The sequence below is a fragment of the Heliangelus exortis genome, chromosome 19, assembly GCF_036169615.1.
Source record: "Heliangelus exortis chromosome 19, bHelExo1.hap1, whole genome shotgun sequence".
NCBI lineage: Eukaryota > Metazoa > Chordata > Aves > Apodiformes > Trochilidae > Heliangelus > Heliangelus exortis.
The window spans coordinates 10613072-10630955 of NC_092440.1; the positions used below are offsets into that span (position 1 = coordinate 10613072).

At 46.2% G+C, this 17884-nt stretch overlaps 1 protein-coding gene across 1 annotated transcript in view; it reads left to right on the forward strand.

The window, feature by feature from the left end:
- The window catches only part of CCDC92 (coiled-coil domain containing 92), a 49160-nt gene that overhangs the window by 11363 nt on the left and 19913 nt on the right, over nucleotides 1-17884 (forward strand). The window contains exon 2 of the mRNA XM_071763052.1: nucleotides 13950-14131. The gene's annotated coding sequence lies outside the window, so the exon portion shown is untranslated. The remainder of the gene's footprint in view (nucleotides 1-13949; nucleotides 14132-17884) is intronic.

Consider the following 17884-nt stretch of genomic DNA (forward strand, 5'->3'; position numbering starts at 1 on the left):
TCACTGTTTGAAATTAGCCTTGAGCTATCACACTGTGCTTTTTGTGTCCATCAGGCAGAGTCAGTCAGTTACCACAGCTCAGCTGATGAGCAGTAATTCATTAAGCCTCTGTACCTCAATCACTGAAGTCATCTTTCCAGTCTTAACAGGGCCAACTATATTCCCACTGTGATGCCACAAGAGTACAAAAGTCCTCTTACAAAAAAACCCCAACAACCTGTCTATTGTTGCTCAGGCCTGATAAAGCTTCAGCTCTTTGTCATCTATCCAGGCCAGCAACCTGTCTTTCCAAAGGCTGGTTCCACCTGCATAGCCTGGAGTTGTACCTACTCAAGGGAAACAGGTGACTTAGATGAATGTAAACCTCACTCTTGTACAGACATGATCAAATGCAGCTGAGTGATGGTTGCTCAACAAGTAATTGCCCTTGGAGCAACATCACCATCATGTACATGCTTGTAACATGCCCAGCTCCTTCACTTAAGCAACATGCTAGCCTTAGTAGGAAACTGGTTCTTGCTGAATTAATCTAAAGCTGCTAAAGGTCCGGAGCCTCTGCTTGGACAATTGCTGCTGGGCAGCTTGACAAATGTGCTGCAGCTTCTTTACTCATCTGTATCCATAAAGTCAGTTTCCTCCCTCTTTTGCAGACTGGGCATGGCCAGTCTTGGAGCATGCACTTGACTCCTCTAACCAACTCTTTCTCATCCCAAGAAACAGCCTTTTGTAGCAGCCCTACATTCAGCATCATCTCTGTGCCACTAACCAGTGGCTTTCAAACTAACTTCAGCTTCAGTAGATGTGCATGGCTTGAGTCAACGTGTTGCTAGAAGCCCTGCAGAAGGCAAGCAGGTCATACCATGCTTTATGGTAGACTGGGATCCAACTGCATGGAAGGCTTCATAGAGAAATGTGTTGGGTTTGCTGGATTTTTTTTTCTCTTTCCTTTTCTTTTTAGCTGGTGTGGAAGAATAGAGAGGATAATTTCCAGCAGGGAGGATAAAACAGTACAAATTAAATCCATTCTCTGGCCAGTATAACAATTGCAATTTCCTGCTATTCCTTGGAAGCTGTTAAGCCCAAGAGGGAGATATTTCAAGACCAGTGTGTCAGGGATAGCAGCACATGCATGTGGTTATTTTTAATGGCAGCTCTGTCCCTAATTTTCAGTGCTGGCCTTGATGAAATGCCAGCTCTATTTCATTAACCTTTTGTCAGTATGGCAAAGAATAAAAGGTGGCTCACAACATTAGCACCTGTGATAAAACACCTTTTCCCAACAAGCTATTGGAGGTCCTTAGCACCAGAGTTTTGGGTAGAGAAGGGAAAGAAGGAAAAAAACCCTCCATGAATGTGTGTGTAACAGACCTTGTACAAGTCTTGTATCTGCAGTCTTCATTACTGTCTGAAATGTGTGTTAGAACTATGTTTCAATCAAGGTAACCATTTTCCTCTATAAGCCAAGAAAAATACTGGGTTTATTTTCAGATCATTAGGAATAGTCTCTTGGAACAGCCCTGCTTTCCTTACTTCATATGAACTGCTAAAAAACAAAACAAAAAAAAACCAAAAAAACTTCAGAAAAAGCACAATTTCACAACCATGGCAGCTGTGAGCTTCACATGGGTTAGACCCAGACAAACAAAATCTTCACTGTGCCTTGGAAGAGCTTTCTCAGGGCCTGAGTCTTAATCCACCACCACAGCCCAAGGATTAGGGTTCCAGTGCTAGAGCTGGACAAAAGACAGGATTTTTGTTCTGTGAGAAATGTGGTGGGTTGAGGGTGAGAAGGGGGAGAAAACACAAAGTGGAATTTCTTTCCAAACTCTGGATTGTCAGGGGGGTCAGCCCCAATGAAGCAGCACAATGCAACTCCAGCCTCCTCCTCCCTCCATCTCCTGCTTTGCAGCTATGACCAGTTCCTACCAACCACAAGTTGCTGTGATGGTGGCTACCTCCTCCTTCAGCTTTGGCCAGAAGCATAATCCATCCCTGTGAGCTCTGCTTGTGAGACAGCAGCCTGAGCAATGTGCTCATTCCTGCTGGTGACTGATAGTTGTGGAAAGACTCTTGGTTGTGCTGTAGCTGTTGCATAGTTGCGCACAGCTCACGTGCACCCAGAGGGCTCCTTTCAGAGCCCCAGTTTCCAAGTGGTGAAAGACAGAGGGGTTTGCTCTCTGGGCTGCAGCCTCAGGAGGTTTGGATTTAGCTTACCATGTGAGATGAGGATCACTGCTCTCCAAATGTCAGCAGTGAGCTGTGGAGCAATAAGAGAGGGAGCGGAAAAAAAAAAAAAACTTAACCAAAATGCAAGCTATGCTACTAAATGTCAGGTAATTTGCTAAAGGAGAAAGTTTTGGGGCTGGGAGGTTTGCTGAGTGGTGGCCTTTCTCTGAAAGCATCTGAGTTCTCTACTTGGTCCCTGCCATTTTCCATGGACCCCAAGGTTATCTGCTGAGGGACTGCTCAGCCAAGGCATTGATGGGCTGGCCCAGGGGCTGCCAAAGCACTGGGAGCACTGGTTTACCCTGCAGGAGAGACAGGTAGAGCCTTCCCTGAATGCCTGTAGTCACCAGCAGCTCTGGGGAGCACCACCACCTTGCTGGTGTGGTTAGGAAAATCAGGGATGGGTGTGGCTCAGAGGCCACCATATAGGGGGACCTTCATCTGGGGGGAAGCTTACACTGTATAAGCACAGCTCCTTGGAGTCCCACCTGTTGGCACCATGCCTCAGGGTATCCTGTTCTTGTGATTTGTCTTGTCATGTTGAAATGGTGCAGAGATGAGTACTGGTTTGTCAGAAAATCCACTAAGTAAGAGCAATTGCCTTGAAGCCTGCTTTCTTGCCAACCAGAACATTTCTTGTCCCCAGCATTTAGCACATTCAGAGGCAATGCCAGCACACAGAAGCCAGGAACTAGAGGCCTGTGTTTTGCTTTTGCCATCTCTGGGTTACTGGAGTTGAGTGAATGTTTTGTGAGTTTCACCATGGTCTCAAACTGCAAGCCAGGTTCTCCAGGACATCTGCTACAGGCAGGGATTTGGACAAAGAGAAAAAGAGAGAGATTTTTTTTGTAGAGCCTGGGCTGGGCCTTGGGTTGAGGTTTGAGTGAACCTGGGCCATTTGGGTGGGACCTAACTGGCTGTGTGTGGTTTGGATTCAAATCTTGGCAAAACCAAGCTCCGGCCTTAAGGAATACATCTTATTTCATGAGCCTGGAAGACCCTTCCTGAAACCACACTAAGGAATACAGTGAGGGGATGGGTGTTAAGAACTTAGGTCTTAGCTAAAACAGAGTCCCAGCTGAGTTCCTGGGCTTTTTCAGTGAGGGAGAACTGTGTCTGTTGTTCTGAGCTCTCCTCTCCTGATGCTTCTGCCCTGGTTGCAGATTTCAAGTCTTTACAGGCCCAGGAGGTCATCCCTCCAGGAGATAGGGGATTATTCTGAGTCTTCAGAGATATGGGGCTCCTTCCCAGCCCCTAGAGAGGGAATGATTTCTTTCTACTCATTGTACACCAAGGCAGCAAACTTGGGTTTCTGAATTGGACATGGGATTTAGTCATGGGGGCAGAGCATGGTGTTGCCTTGCAGCAAAATCCCCAAGCTGCAGCAACAGGGTCTCATCAGAGCTGGCATGTTAGGGCAGACAGAGACTTAAGAGCAAATGCAGGATTATACAAACCATGGCAAGCTCCCACCAGAGCATTCTTCAGGGCTGAAATGACCAGCTGCAAAAAGCATCCATCTAGCAAGGGATGCAGATGTGAAGATGTGCACATTGTCTTGGCTTTGGATAGGCTGGAAAGATGTTTTTCCCATAGGCTGACAATAACAAAGAGGATTAATCTCTGAGCAAAAAAAAAAAAAAAAAAAAACAAACCAAAACTGGGGCACTATGCTGAAGTGGGTTTTCATCAGCCTCGTGCTATTGTGTGTGTATCTTGGGTTTCCTAATGATTCAAATGAAAAGTAATCAGAAGTGCTTGGAGCAGGAGATTTTCCTGTATTTATTTTGGATGCACATCCAGTGGAAATATCTTCCCAAGCATTTTGCTTGGCGACGGGGCCTGTTTCATTTGGAGAACAATTGATGGTGATGATGAGTGGTGTTAGATGTGATCCCTGTTCGACAGCTTTTTGACTTCCCTGCAAGTCAAAGCAGCAAATTCCACGCAACTGCACACGTGTGCTGGGGAGAGAGGGGCCACGGATAAGCTGCAAGATGTGTTCCTTCAGGTCTTTGCCAGTCTTACCAGGCACAACACTGACTGGAAATGCATGGCTTGGTTTTGCAGCAGTGCCTTTCTGTGCCAGTCCCAAGTGGTTTGTTGACTTTGTGCTCTGCAGTTTGATGGGATAACCCTGTACCTACACTGCACAGACAGGGTAACCTCTTAGTGGAGAATTTGCCTGTAGCTCTGTGCATGCTGTCTCTTTACAGGAGACCACTCAGACTGTTTCTTAATTACACTGGGGTCTATTCTCAGCTGATATTATCCTGGCACCATATTTTCCCCTTCCCTGAACAGCTGTCCCAGCTGCAGTTTCCCATCCCTCCCTTTCAGATGCAGGAAGGAGAAGGAAGGGAATGGCACACACAAAACCATCCTGTCCCTTAGCTCTGCACTGGCCACTGGCAGCTCTCAGCAGAGGGGCCATCAGGAAGGTTAAATGAGTGAGTACCATTTGTCCCTCTTCATTTCTGAAAAAGGAACAGCCATCTGCCACACTCATTCCCTGCCTTGCTGAGGGCTTCTCCAAGCAGTGTTCTCTGGTCTCAGTGGCACAAGGGATAAATCCAAACCAGCATTGCTGAAGTCTTCAGAATTGCTCCCAGGGTAACTGAGAGCAGAGCAGGGGCCCCGAAGAGTTTCCTAAGCTTCACAGCCATAGCTGCAAGGCAAATAAAATGAGATTAACCAATTACAATTAAAATGAGAGAGAACTGCTTTTGACAGTAATTTTGAATTTCCCCTAAAACCACTTCCAGCTGTGACCTCTGACTCGTGCAGCCTTCGCCTGAGATCTGCCCCTGGTTGTTTGTTATAACTGGTGCTTTCAAGGACGTTCAATCCTGTCTAATGAGAGGTCTCCTAGCAAAAAAAAAAAGGAAAGAAGAAAACAAAAAGAGTGAAAAAATGGAAGAAGGATTAACCCAGGGCATCCCTGCAGCGAGGCCCAGACAGGAGCAGCCAGGCAGTCCCCAGGGGTCTGGGCAGGGCAGTGCTTGCATTGAATTCCCCCAGCCCCAGTCTGCTGTGTTGCTGTCATACAACTGGGAAGCCCATCCTGGCAATACTCTAATTCACATCAGTGTAGGACAGATCTCTCTTCCCACAGAGCTGTGCACAGACCTTGCCTTTGCTTTGAGAAGAGAGCAAGGCTGTGTCTGCAAGGTTGGAATTATCATTATTCTTCTCTGGAGAGATCAAAAGGTTTGTTTTGCAGCACTGCCACACAAGCAGCTCTCATCTCAAGAGCATCCAATCTTTTTCGACTATTTAAAACTTCCTTGCTATAAATTAAGCTGATTTCTTCCTACCCTTCCCAAGGTTCTGGAGAACAGTTGCTATTTCTTTTGCAAATATTGGAAAATCATTATCATGTTCCCCTCATTCTTCTCTCTTCTAGACTAAACAAATTCACTTCCTTCCACCTTTCCTTACAGGTCATGTTTTCAAAACCTCTTTATCATTCATTTTCTTCTCTTTGCACACAATTCAGTTAGTCTATTATCTTCCTTATAGAGCTCCCCAAAACTGAGTGGCTGGAGTCTCCCACTACAGGACACATCTTTTCTGAGCCTGTATCAACTTCATCCTGTTTGGAGTTGTAGGCCATGCAGCCAGACAAAGCACTCCCAGAATTATTTGCTTTTTCAGCTCTCTCTTCTATGGTGATGTTCAAGGCAAAACTTACAGCACCATTAGATGGGGTCTTTGTCTCCAGTTCAGTGTCTTTCCACTGAACCTCAGTAAAGTGTAATGCAAGGGCTCTCAGGTTAGTTTTTACAAAGCAAATCATCATGGCTGAAACAAAAAAAAAACAGGACATGTCTTACTCCCTCTCTCTGCCTGAGTTCTCCCATTTGTGGGAAAAAAAATGGAAAGAGGGAGAAAAATATGTATGTACTAAACAGCCCCATACCTGCCTCATAAGATCTTACAGCCCTTCAAAATATTTGCTTAATCTCCTGGTATCTTGGCAGGGTGCACAGGTATTAGCACTCACAGGTGTTCTTATCCATTGGTCTCCAAATACTCTTCTCCTTGTTTTAAACATCAGGTGAACTGAAGTGTTTGGAGCTCAGTTTTCACAGGCAACAAAGATCCTCTGCTCCATTTAATGCCAGTGGAAAACACAGTTTGCAAGCCAACTGGAGAATTGGGCTTTGAGTGACATGTTCAGGTCCCCTCTAAAGTTCATACCCCAGCCAGGAGTTAGAGCCCAGGTTTCCTGAGCCTGTCTAGAGTCCGATGAGCAGAACCAGACTGCCTCCCCCTTGGTCATACAAACACACCTTGTGCAGCCCCGTGCTCAAATCCAGGTTGTAATTCCCCAAATAAAACCTACTCACTCATGGCAGGCATCAGGGAGTTCTGAAGAAAAGTCACCTTGATCATAGCTTGCTCCCTAACTAGAAATCTTGTTCATCTGGTATTTGGTTGCCAGTTGTATAGCTGGAAAGCCTGGGAAAGAAAACAAACAGCACCTGTGCCAAGCCCTGCCATTCTCCAGCAGTAAAAGATATTAATAGTTTCCAGCTCTGTGTTTTACATGTATCTTGCCAAAGCTCACCTGCTCTCTGTGAAATGAGAGGCTGCTCAGTGCTGGTCACTGAACAAAAGGCTGGTCTGTAAAAGACAAATCTGGGGGAATTTTTTAAATTCCAAAAATAGACTGGGGGAAAATGTGCCAGCAAGATGGATCTCATTTCATTTCCCAAATCCCTCTGGTCTCCCGAGTTCATTCTTTGCTCTTAATGTTTCATGCTATGGCTTATTTTAGTCTCTTTAGTGGAAAGTTTAAAATATTTACTTAAAGGCAAAACTTCAGCTGGCATAAACTGTCACAGCTCCCTTGGCTTCAGTTGCCCTCAGCAGAGGAGCTGCCCCTTAGCATTTAAGTCCTTATTAGAAAGTGGGAAAATGTCTTTCTTGAAATCATCTGCAAATGCTCAGGAGGATGGAGTATAAAGGAAGGGACCACAGTACAGACTGCAGCTGAGAAATGGTCTTTTTATCAAGGACAGGTGCAGATACAGAGCTCTCCTGGCACACACTGCTCTTCCTGGTGCCATATCTGCTGGGCAGCAGGAAGGGGAGCATCTCTTGCAGGACAGTACAGGATGTGTGATCTGACCAATTGAACTCTCTTGTTCATCAGGACTTAAACTCAACCAACCTTACTCTCTGGTAAATCACGTCAGCAGGACTATTCCAGATCAACACCAGCCTGAGACCAGAGGAGACTGCCAAAGCCCAAAGGATGGGAACAGTTATTTTGCCAGCACCCTGGCTGGATTTGTGTCTCTGTAGGAATGTGTATCCTTCCCTTTGCTTTTGCAATGGCACCAGTGTGTTGACGAATTGCAGTGCTGCTATTTATCCCTTAATTACTCCCATGACTCACACTAAAGTAACAATTTTCCATAGAAACAAACACAAGCAGAGCTGACACCGCTGGAACTGCCTTTATTCTGAAACACATTTTGTACTTTGGGTTTTGAGGGTGGCAACTCTGGGGGCTGCTTCATGTTCTCTGTGCTGAGGTTTGCCAGAGGTAGAGGAATGACATTCACTTGGGCAGTTCCTTGCTCCAGGATGGCAAGGCAGGGTTACAGACACCAAACAACCTGTGTGGGGCTGAGGACCACTCAGCACACTGTGATGTGGGGGGAGATGGACACTAAACATAACTCAGGATAGGGCAGTTTCTGTCTGTGGTAGTTCCTGGGTGTTCTTTGGACATTTTCATCTGCTATTATTCTTGTTGGGATGCTCCCTCTGATTTATCCATGGACATCTCAACCTGAGCTGCTGCTCTGTGTTTTTACTTGTCTCAAGAAACACAAGTTCCATCCCTGGATCTTATCTGGGGATATTCATCCTGTGCTGTGCATAATGTCCATTACAGGTGCCACAGTTGGGTGGGAACATCCCTGGCTGAGTTGGTTATTTAAAATAACTAACAAAATAATTAGCTGGCAGATCTCAACTGCATCCTTTGGGCCAGCCTGGCATCAGTTCTTATGTGGGGTCTGTACCTCTACTTGAACAGTCATGCTGCTATCTTCCTTGTACCAGGAGATGGCTCTACCCAAGGTCTCAGGATGCAGAAACATCAACTAAAAACTATCTACCAAAATTTTCTTTTCCCTAGAAGTTGGTGTGAGGATGACACCAGCAAGTGTCTTATGTTTCCACAGGTAGGGGCTCCTCTCATGTTCCAGAGAAAGGACTGAACTGTCTCTTGCATTTCTCTTGAATTAGGGACATTTCTTTAAGTCCAGCAGCTTCAAAGACATGTCCCCCACACTCTATCATAACAACATTTAGAAAGTAGTTTGAATTTCTTCCAGCTGGCCTTGTGTTACAGAGATCCCTATCAGCACCCGGGAGGAAAGAATTAGCAAGAAAAACAACCATCTCTTTAAACTTCAGAAAGAAAAAGAAAATGCAAAGAAAAAGGCTATGTAAAAAGCATAGGTTTAGCCCAGTGACATCCAAACAGTGTGCTCTTTTCCTGGGGTTGTTTGAGGTAGAAAGAAACTCAGTGATTGGATTTTCTTGTGTCAGCTGGAGTCTTTGAACACCACTGGCAGGGTTTTATTGAAGCCAGATGCATTTTCACAGGTACTGTCTAAACCACCTCCCTCCCAGCCACTGGGAATGAGCACCTAATGTGAGTATTAAGGAAGGCAGGAGCATGTGCCTGTGGAAGCAGGGAGTCACCAGGGCAGACAAGCCAATACGCTTGGAATTTCAAAGGCAGCTGCTTGGTTCTTCATGCCAAACTCCTTTCATTCCCCCCAAGGGACTTCTTGTGACTCTCTCTTCCCCTAGAAAAGCATCACAGTTGCAGACTTTTCCCTTTTACCAGGAGATCAAGCAGTTGGGTTCAGGGTAAACAGTGGGAAAGCCTAGAACAGGCAGCTCCCTTAGTAGCAGACAGCTTCCCACACCCAAGGCTCTCCCCAGATCTCAGCCCTGTCACTTTTGTTGTGGTTATTGCTGAGCAGCCTCCTCTTGTGTAGCTGTCCTGCACCCCAGCCCAAGCCCTGCAGCCATCCCCAGTATCTTTCTACTGGTACACAGACTGACTTGCTGACATGTGAACAACTCCTTTTAAAGAACAGATACCCTCCATTTCAAAGAGCAAAGTCCCTCGGGCAGCTGGGGAAAACTGGCCAGGGACACAGACTGAATTTGGTTTTGCTTTGCACTCCCTGTGGTTCTTCACACGAAGAAGTTAGTGGCATGAGATGGGGCTTGGGGACCAGAAGTTGGTGCCTTTGCACATTGGAAACTATTTCCATTAGCAACTCTTATAAGCACTGTCTCTGTTTCTGTATTTGTGATCCCCACGGTGCTATTTTTCTGCTTTTCCCAATACTTTCTCTCCTTCCCCATTCTGCCTGCCAGTGGGCAGCCTCTTAGCTGGCTCTCTTCACAGGAGGGCACTGTGTTATGCCATCACTTCTCAGACTGTTCTTTTCTCCAGCAAATTTCCATTAGGATTGGAAAAATAACCCAACAAAACTGGCTGCATCACCTCTGCTCTTTGATGACATTTGTTTGGTTATCAAGCTATTACTCAGAATTTAATTGTCTTCATTTGTTCTGTCTAAGTAAAAAGATGGATAGATCCTAAGGATAAAAGGAGGGTGGAATTTGTGGTGATTACTGGCCCAAGATGAGTTGGAAGGGGTAGGAAATTGCATCAAACTGCACCAATTTCCACCTTCCAAGATACTGACTTGCTCTGAGAGTGAAGCATTTCTCACTGCTAGAACTCAATTTGTTGTCTGCTTGGGTTTACTGCACACTAAGAGGAAAATTCAGAAGGTGCAACGAAAGCAAAACTTAGAGACTGATGTTTCAGCTTCTATGAGTCAAAAAAGTGAACTTGAGCATCTGTAAGTTCAGAGACAAACTTAATCTCTCCTTCTGACTGAGAAGATTCACATAGCAATGGTGAATGAGGCTTTCTTCAATTTGCTTTATCCTGTGTGTATTTAAGATAACCCTTTTTTTTCCAGAATTTCATTTAGCTACTCACACTACAAACACAAGGACAGATGGTCACCAGATCAAACTTAATCAGCATTCTGTATGCTGGATTTGGAGCTTAGAAATTCATCTGGTTCTAGTAAAACATAGGCTGAAACCTGCCTGATGGTTAACTCAACCCCAGAATTGTATTACATTTCTAAGCCTTCCCATCCTCACAAGAGATTGTGAAGGGAACCATCAGGCACTTTTAAAAAGGGGATGATTAGAAATTTAATTATCAGAGATCAGAATCTGCTCTGTTACTGATGTCTCACTGGAGAACAACATTTTTAACACAGGATTGCAGCCCAATCTTACCCATTTGTTTCTTCTTTAAGTTCACCGCAGGGCCAAATCCTGCCCTGGAGTAAGAGGATGCAGTTTTGTTTACATCTCCTTACACCATGCTGAATTCAAGGTCTGGACCTTGGAGCTGCCCCCTCAGCCAAGGCAATTGGAACTTTTTTCCCATGGCTTCTTCTCATTCCTCTTCTCATCAGACTCTTCCCTTTTCTGCCTCTCACTGCTCTTGGTGGCCTTACAAGGCACATGAGTGCCTGCACCCCAAGAAGCTGATGTTACCTGGACAGGCCAAGGCCCCAGTTCCCCAGGGCCAAGGATCCCAGAGGAGAGATCCAGAGGAGACCTTTCAGGCCTTTGCAGACTTTTAGGCTTCTCTCAGTGTCCAGGTGCAGCAAATGCCACAGCAAAACCTCTTTTTCCTTAAGTGGGGCAAGGTTTCAACCTGTGTCCTTAAACCCTCTGTCCTTCAGCTGCTGTGCTGATCTTTCTGCCCTCTTCAGACAGACTCAGCTCCTCTCTCCCTCATGCCACAGCCTGTTAAAGATGTGTGTATCCCCACACCAAACTTCACTGCCTTTATTTGCATAACTGTGGCATGGGGCTGGCTGGCTTGAAACCAAACCCCACTCCAAATGGCACCAAGGCGACAGCCATCTGTGTCTTTTTCACATTCTGTTTCATTGTTTTAGGATCAAATCCAAGTGCTGCAACCTTCAGTAACTCCAGACATTTCAAGGCTCAGAGCTTTCCATATAGCATGGTCTGTGGTTTCACTGTGGAGAAGCAAACCTGTAAAAAAAAAAAAACAACTTGCTGGACTGGATCAGAAGTATTTTAGTTAGTGCAGCAAGAGCTGGCAGTGGGGAGAACAGCACTCCCAGAGCATGAATGAAAGGAGTGGTGTTTCAGTCTCTGCACGTCAGACAATTTAATCCTAACTCAGTGTTATGGTTGCACTGGGTAGTTTGCTCTTGAGATGCATTTCCATTGCCATATAATAAATAGAAATTCTCTTTATGAGATACTCATGGCTGGAATGGATCTAGTGGTTGCTAAAGGTTATTCTGATGATGTATATTCAAAGCCCTCCTGTTTGGCATTAATTAGCACAATGTACTATTTTGCAATTTCCCAGCACAGACACATCCACATTCCTGCTAGGAACTGGAAATGGAATCACCCACCCCTCCACCCAAACCAGACAGCACTGAGGCAATCCCCCCCTCACATGGATCTCATGTATCCCGCACACCCTCAAGCATGCAGGGTTTTGGAGGATGCAGGGGCTTGGAGGATGCAGGACTCTTGCATTGAAGAAGCAAGCCCTTTCTCAGAGGCCTAGAGTTGGGATCTTCATGAAGGTCTCTCTCATGGGTCCCAAAAACCCAATGCCATTATTTGGGAACAGTCAGGAGCTCCTGAGTCAGCACTTGGGTTGCTGTGTTTCTGATGTTCTGGTTGAGGATTGCTGGTTGCAGGAAGCTGATGCCCACAAGAGTTAAAACCCCTGAAGGAGCAGTGGGAATTTGTGACCCACACAGGGATGTGAACTCTTCATGTCACAGCACTGGGAGGAGCCAGCATAAACCATTCCTCTACGTGTTTCCCATTTCTCTGGGCTTGGTTGCTCCAAGCCTACTACATCTGCTTTCTAATACAATAGTAAGGAAAACGTATAGGAGGTATTATGGGGCTGGATTCTTGCCAAAAAAGAAGGGGATACTTGCCCTTTTCCTGCCTATTTCATCCCTTTGAGGTGTCTGAAAAGCATTTGCTACCAGCCCCAACTTCAGAGTTAATTAAATGCGCCAAAAGCTGAAAACTTGTGTATTTCAGTGGCTCTGCATGGAACATAACAGAGCTATGCAGGTCCTGGAAGTGAGAAAATACCAGCATACAAACTCCTTCTTCGTTCTCCCATGGGTAGGTTGCCCTGCTGTCTGGCTTCTGAATTCCTGGTGCTGGCCTGAGAATGGTTTTTTCCGCTGACTTTGGTGCACTGTGATTTTGTATCCTCAATGCAAAGGCTCTTTGCTCCTTTCTTATGAGTGGCTACATCCTGCCTCCTGCAAGGACCATTTGCCTCTGAGCTGCAATGCTGGAGCTCTTTCTTCAGCATCCATCTCCCACACAACAGCCATCCTCTGGAGCAAGCTGTATGGCAGTAGGTCCTTTCCAGTGACTAGTAAAGAGCTCGGACAGCATGAAGCACTGATGGGACATGGTGACAGCTCAGTAGCTGTAACCGATCACACCCACCATGGGGGACAGCCACCACTGGACCCTGCCTCCAGTGTCCCCATGCCCACAGCATCCAAGCTCCACTGCAGCTCAGCCTTTCCCAGCCCCAGGGTTGCTGCATGCTCTCCCCAGTGCTGTAACAAGCAGGCTCATCATATGCACCAGTTAATTTTCTTTTCTAAGCCTTCAGCCTCCTTCCAGATAATTTTTTTTTTTTAACTCAGAAACACATTTGTTGCAAGTCAGATGCCGGCAGCTCCCAGTGCCAAGAAGATGCAGTGCTCCTTCTGCTTGCTCTGTTTTCCTGTGACCTTTATCACTTTTTGCTTGTTTCTCTGTGACCTTTGGAGCCCATTCAAAGTCATCTGCCTTTTGCTTTGATTTAATTTCATTCCGGTGTGTGTTGCCAGCTGATTTGGTGCCTGATTTTACACATCACCAGCGAATCACCACCTCTTCATATTGTTCAGACAGTCATCAAATGCAGGCTTGCCGGCTCTTTGTTAATGGGCTAGGAGGGATTGTTACATCTAGCTGATGGGACCAGAAAGCTGCTTAATTCCAGCTAACAAATCTTTAAAGCCTAATGTGGGACTTTTATGGCCTATGTTATGGACCCAAAGTCTGTCTCTATGTCTATTGGACCTCCTTGTTCTGATGATAAGCAGGGCACTGCAGCTACCACAGGCACTGTGGCTCCACTGTGCTGGGAATGTATCCCTCAAGTTGTTGCGCCAGATATTTGGCTTGTGTTGGTTCTGGAATGAAAACAGTTTTTATTGTAGAGCTGAGTGGAACCTCCTGGGTCCTCTCCTACAGCTGGTCCCAGTTACAGGCAGCCTGGGATCAATGGGAGGTGAAGGAGCCTGGTGGCTGTAGCTCTGGTTATTCCTGCAATGTCAGCAAGAGCTGGGGTGGACACGGGAGCCCCCGGTGAGGTGCAGGATCCTGGTGAGTTCAGTCTCAGCTCCAGCACCACACAGCCCACAAAGTGCTGTTTCCATGCCTGGAAAGTTCCTTGTTTTTCATGTATTCCTCAGTAGAGCTATATTGAGATCCATTTGCAGTGAAAGGCTGTACTTCCTCCACACATTCTGAATTGTTTTTCTGCACACTTCTTTGTTGTACAGCTCCAGGTATTGTGCTCAATGGCTCACTTCAGACCAAGATTTCCCTTGTGGATCAGGACTAAAGTCTGGATTTCCCTGCCAAACAAAGGACAGCTAGAAGGGGAAGGCAGAGCACAGCTGACCAGATCCCAGACTCATCTGGGCACCGTGGGCATCTCCCATTGCATCATTCAGGACATGAGGTATGTATTAATTTCTTGAAGCACAGACATAGATTTAAACTATTTTGACTCCATTTTCTCTGTGTGGGTCCCCAAGTGCCTAAAGAGATATGATGTAAAGAGATAAATGCTTACTGTTTGAATATAACTGTGATGATTTTACATGGGTGGGTGTTTCAAAGGTGGCCTGCACACTGCTTGAACTCAAACGAAAAATTACCCCCAATTTAAAAATATTAATGTGAACAAATCTGGGGCAGTTCATAGGCTTAGCCATTTGCAGGGTGAGGGCTTTATTTTGCTGTCCTACATTTCAGTCCTGCAGGATAAAGATTGGCACAGGGCTGAGGGCCACATGTAGCTGGGAGGATTCCTCAAAGAGGGCTGAGCTACTCTAGGCACCCAGGAGCTTCTCACCCTGCCCATCCACTACCACAAAACTGCCTGAAGCCTGGGGGCTTCAGCCCTGGTTTGTTCTGCCATGGCTCAGCCCCCCAGGGCTACATACCCGAACACTGGGGGAATGTTAATGTTCCTTCAGGGCTACAGAGCAGCCAAACAGACTGTAGAGGTCAGGGATTAGTCCTGGTTTGGCTTTGATGTGTTTTCTTGAGCACTGAGTCTCAGAAACACCCCATGTCTGCAGCTGGGTATCTGATCCAGACTGAAACTCATTTGCTTGCACAGTCTCACGACAGAGAGCTCAGCTCAAGCTCGGGAACTTGATGTTTGCCAAGGTTTTGCATTTTGCACTGAGATTCATGGTGCTCCCATCACTCACGATGCCAAGTTAAGCCCACACATCCTCCTGACACCCGTGGAGTCCGGTGATGCCACACCTGGGGAACCCCAGCGAGGACAGAGGCTTCCACGTCCTGCCTGTTGCAGGCACATCTCGAGCTTCTCATAAAAACCTAAGGAAAAGGCACAACCGGAGCCCAGGGGCTAAGCAAGCAGCATGGGGCAGACCCATCTCTTGCTGTTCCAGTGCCCACGTGTGGCCAACCCCCGAATCTTCCTTTTTCTTGCATCCAAGAGCAAGACAAACTCTTTGCAAAGAAAGCAAGTGTCCTCTGCTGGCTGCAAGCAAAAAATGCAGGTGGTGATACCTTGGCTAGGGACAGCATCAGAGCAGGGATGTGTTCTGTGAGGTTTGTGGCCTGACTTCACCGTAAAGAGGGACAATAAACCAGCTCTGAAATGGAGCTACAAGCTGGCTGCTTGCAGCATGCACAGAGTAAGGGGGTTAGGGGGCCAGGGTCTCTGTGACTCCAGGTGCAGGGTGGGGTTCAGCCCTTCTCCCTCACAGCCCCATTGCTGGGGGGTGAACAGTAGGGCCCCTGGTACAGCCCAGGTGAGGCTGGAGATGGTGGGGGCTGGAACGGGGGCAGCTCCACAAGAGATCAGAGGTGCCCAAGGCAGAGGAGCAGAGGAACTTTTCACCAGCACACAGCACATTTTGGGCAGTGCCTGCAGAAAGGACATAAGAGCAGGGGCCAGAATCCAGCCTGCATTTGTTCTCTGTGTTTCTGAAATAATCCCTCAGAGATCAATGGGGTTTCACATCTTTCCCCATCTGTTCTTAATCCATTCACTTGACAGATGCCAAACCACCATACCCCATGTGGAAAAACACTAAACAAAATACAAAGCCTTATATCTCCTCTGGTTTTATTCAGAAATGTTCCCTGGAGCCTGAATCTCTTCCTGTCCCAAGGGTGTATGGAGACCCAGGGAGGAACCTGCACCAAGGATCTGCTCAGAGCAGGGTTTTCACAGCAAGGCCCAGAGAAGGGCTGGCCCAGGGCACAGGCTGCATCTCCACAGGGCAGCCTTGTGTTTCTGCAGCCCCATGACTCATGTTGGTGTATCTGCTGCTGGCATCCCTCTGCTGCCAAAAAGCCTCTACCAACATCTTGGTCCTCTTGTTCCAGACTTGTACAAATCAGAGAAAGCCCTGGCCAGGTAGGAGGTGAGCAGAGGGAAGGAAACCTTCTTGCTAAGAGGTCACAGAGCAGATAGGGCCAGAAGGAAAACCAGTGCCTTGAACCCCCCAAAGGCTCCCATCGACTGGTGAAGCAGCCCCTCATCCCAGTGTTATCTCAGAGTTCATCCCTACAAAATCTGTTGAGGATGTGAGCAACAGCATTTTAATGGTACTCATGAATACTTTATTTGAGGCTGACTCAATGATTATAAAATAGGATAGCACCCAACATCTAAAATTATTCAATCCTAAGCTGTTCCCATCCCCATCCTATCCATCAGAAGGTCTGAGTTTTTGTAACAGCTCATACAGCAAATGGACTTTAACTTTCTTCTTTCCAAATACTGAAACTGGCTCTTTTCAGGACATTGCCATGTAATTTACAGCTCTATCACTGATCCCTAATAGTTGCCAGGTTCTTTGGAGTCCTTTGAAAGTGAACACAATAAAAAGATATGAGCCGAGACTGACCACAAGTTTCATGTCTGCAGATCCCTCCCTGCCTGTTTTGGTCTTTCCAGCGAGCTAATGGAAACCAATTCTCTATCTTCAAGGCAAGATGATGAGATTTTAGAGTTCCCCTGACTCCTAACAACAGAGAATGAATACAGCTCTACAGCAGGCAGATGCCAGCACGTTTCTAGATCTCAACTTCACCATTAGTCTTGGTTAAGAGAGAAAAGGGAGAAATTTCCTCTTTGCATAACATTTATTTAACCAATCTGAAACACAGTGCTGGCACTCTGAAAATTTGTCCATGTCCCCTGAGAATGGGATATTTACATAAGGTTTGGATGAGCAAAATGGAAGGCTGGGAAAAGATTCAGCAGCTCTGACAGGAGAGGGGAAATGGTTTGGGCTGTTAACATTACAGCATGCTGCTCTGTCCAGGCACTGCTTCACACCAGCTCAAACCTCTGCTAATTTAATAAACGTAAACCTCCTGTGCATCCCCAGTTTGGCAAAGGTAGGATTTGGGGTGAAGGAGATCTCCTTTGTTTATTCTGTATGTTTTACCAGTATCCCCCAACTCCCTGAAATGTCAAGAGAAAGATCAACAGAGTGAACCATAATCTCAAAGAGAAATACAATATTTTTTAAGATGTCCTCACAGCAGCAATCATAATAAAAATACAAACCTGAGGTTTGTAAAAACCTTAGCAATAAAACCACAGACATCTTTACAGCTCCCAGTTACACAGTGCTCCCCAGCAGCAAGCAACCCTCCCAGATGCAAGCAACAACACTCTAAGGAACAAGCCTAATTGTTTCACAGCCTGGAAGAAAAAAAAAAAAAAAAAGCCCACACATGACAGCAATTCACAGGTCATTACCAGTCACCATCAGGGAAGATAAAATCCTTTCATTTTGCCTCACCTAGAAACCACAGAGAGGGATTGTCTGAAGGGGGATTGCTAGAGGAATGTGCCTGTTTGAGGTTCCTAAAGCAAACTCAGATCTTTGTGCTGTTTCCTGGTCATTTAAAGCCCTTTTCTATTATAAGCATCTGCACTTCCCTAGCTAACAGTAAGCATGTTCTGTTCCATGGGAATAGAGATCTTCACTCTTAAAATGTGAGGCAGGCCCTCGGGCAATGTAGCTCAGCTTCCCAGTGTGCTCTGGCAGATTAGTTAAAATTTCCATGCTTTGAATCTCCCGTTGTCAAAGGAATCCTGTATTTCTCCCACACTTTTTCCAACCAGGTTTAAAGCTCTCCAGGTGGGTGCTGCTGGTTATGAGAAGGAGATGGAGGTCTGGGGCAGCAGTTGTGTGCAGGGTAATCTGAC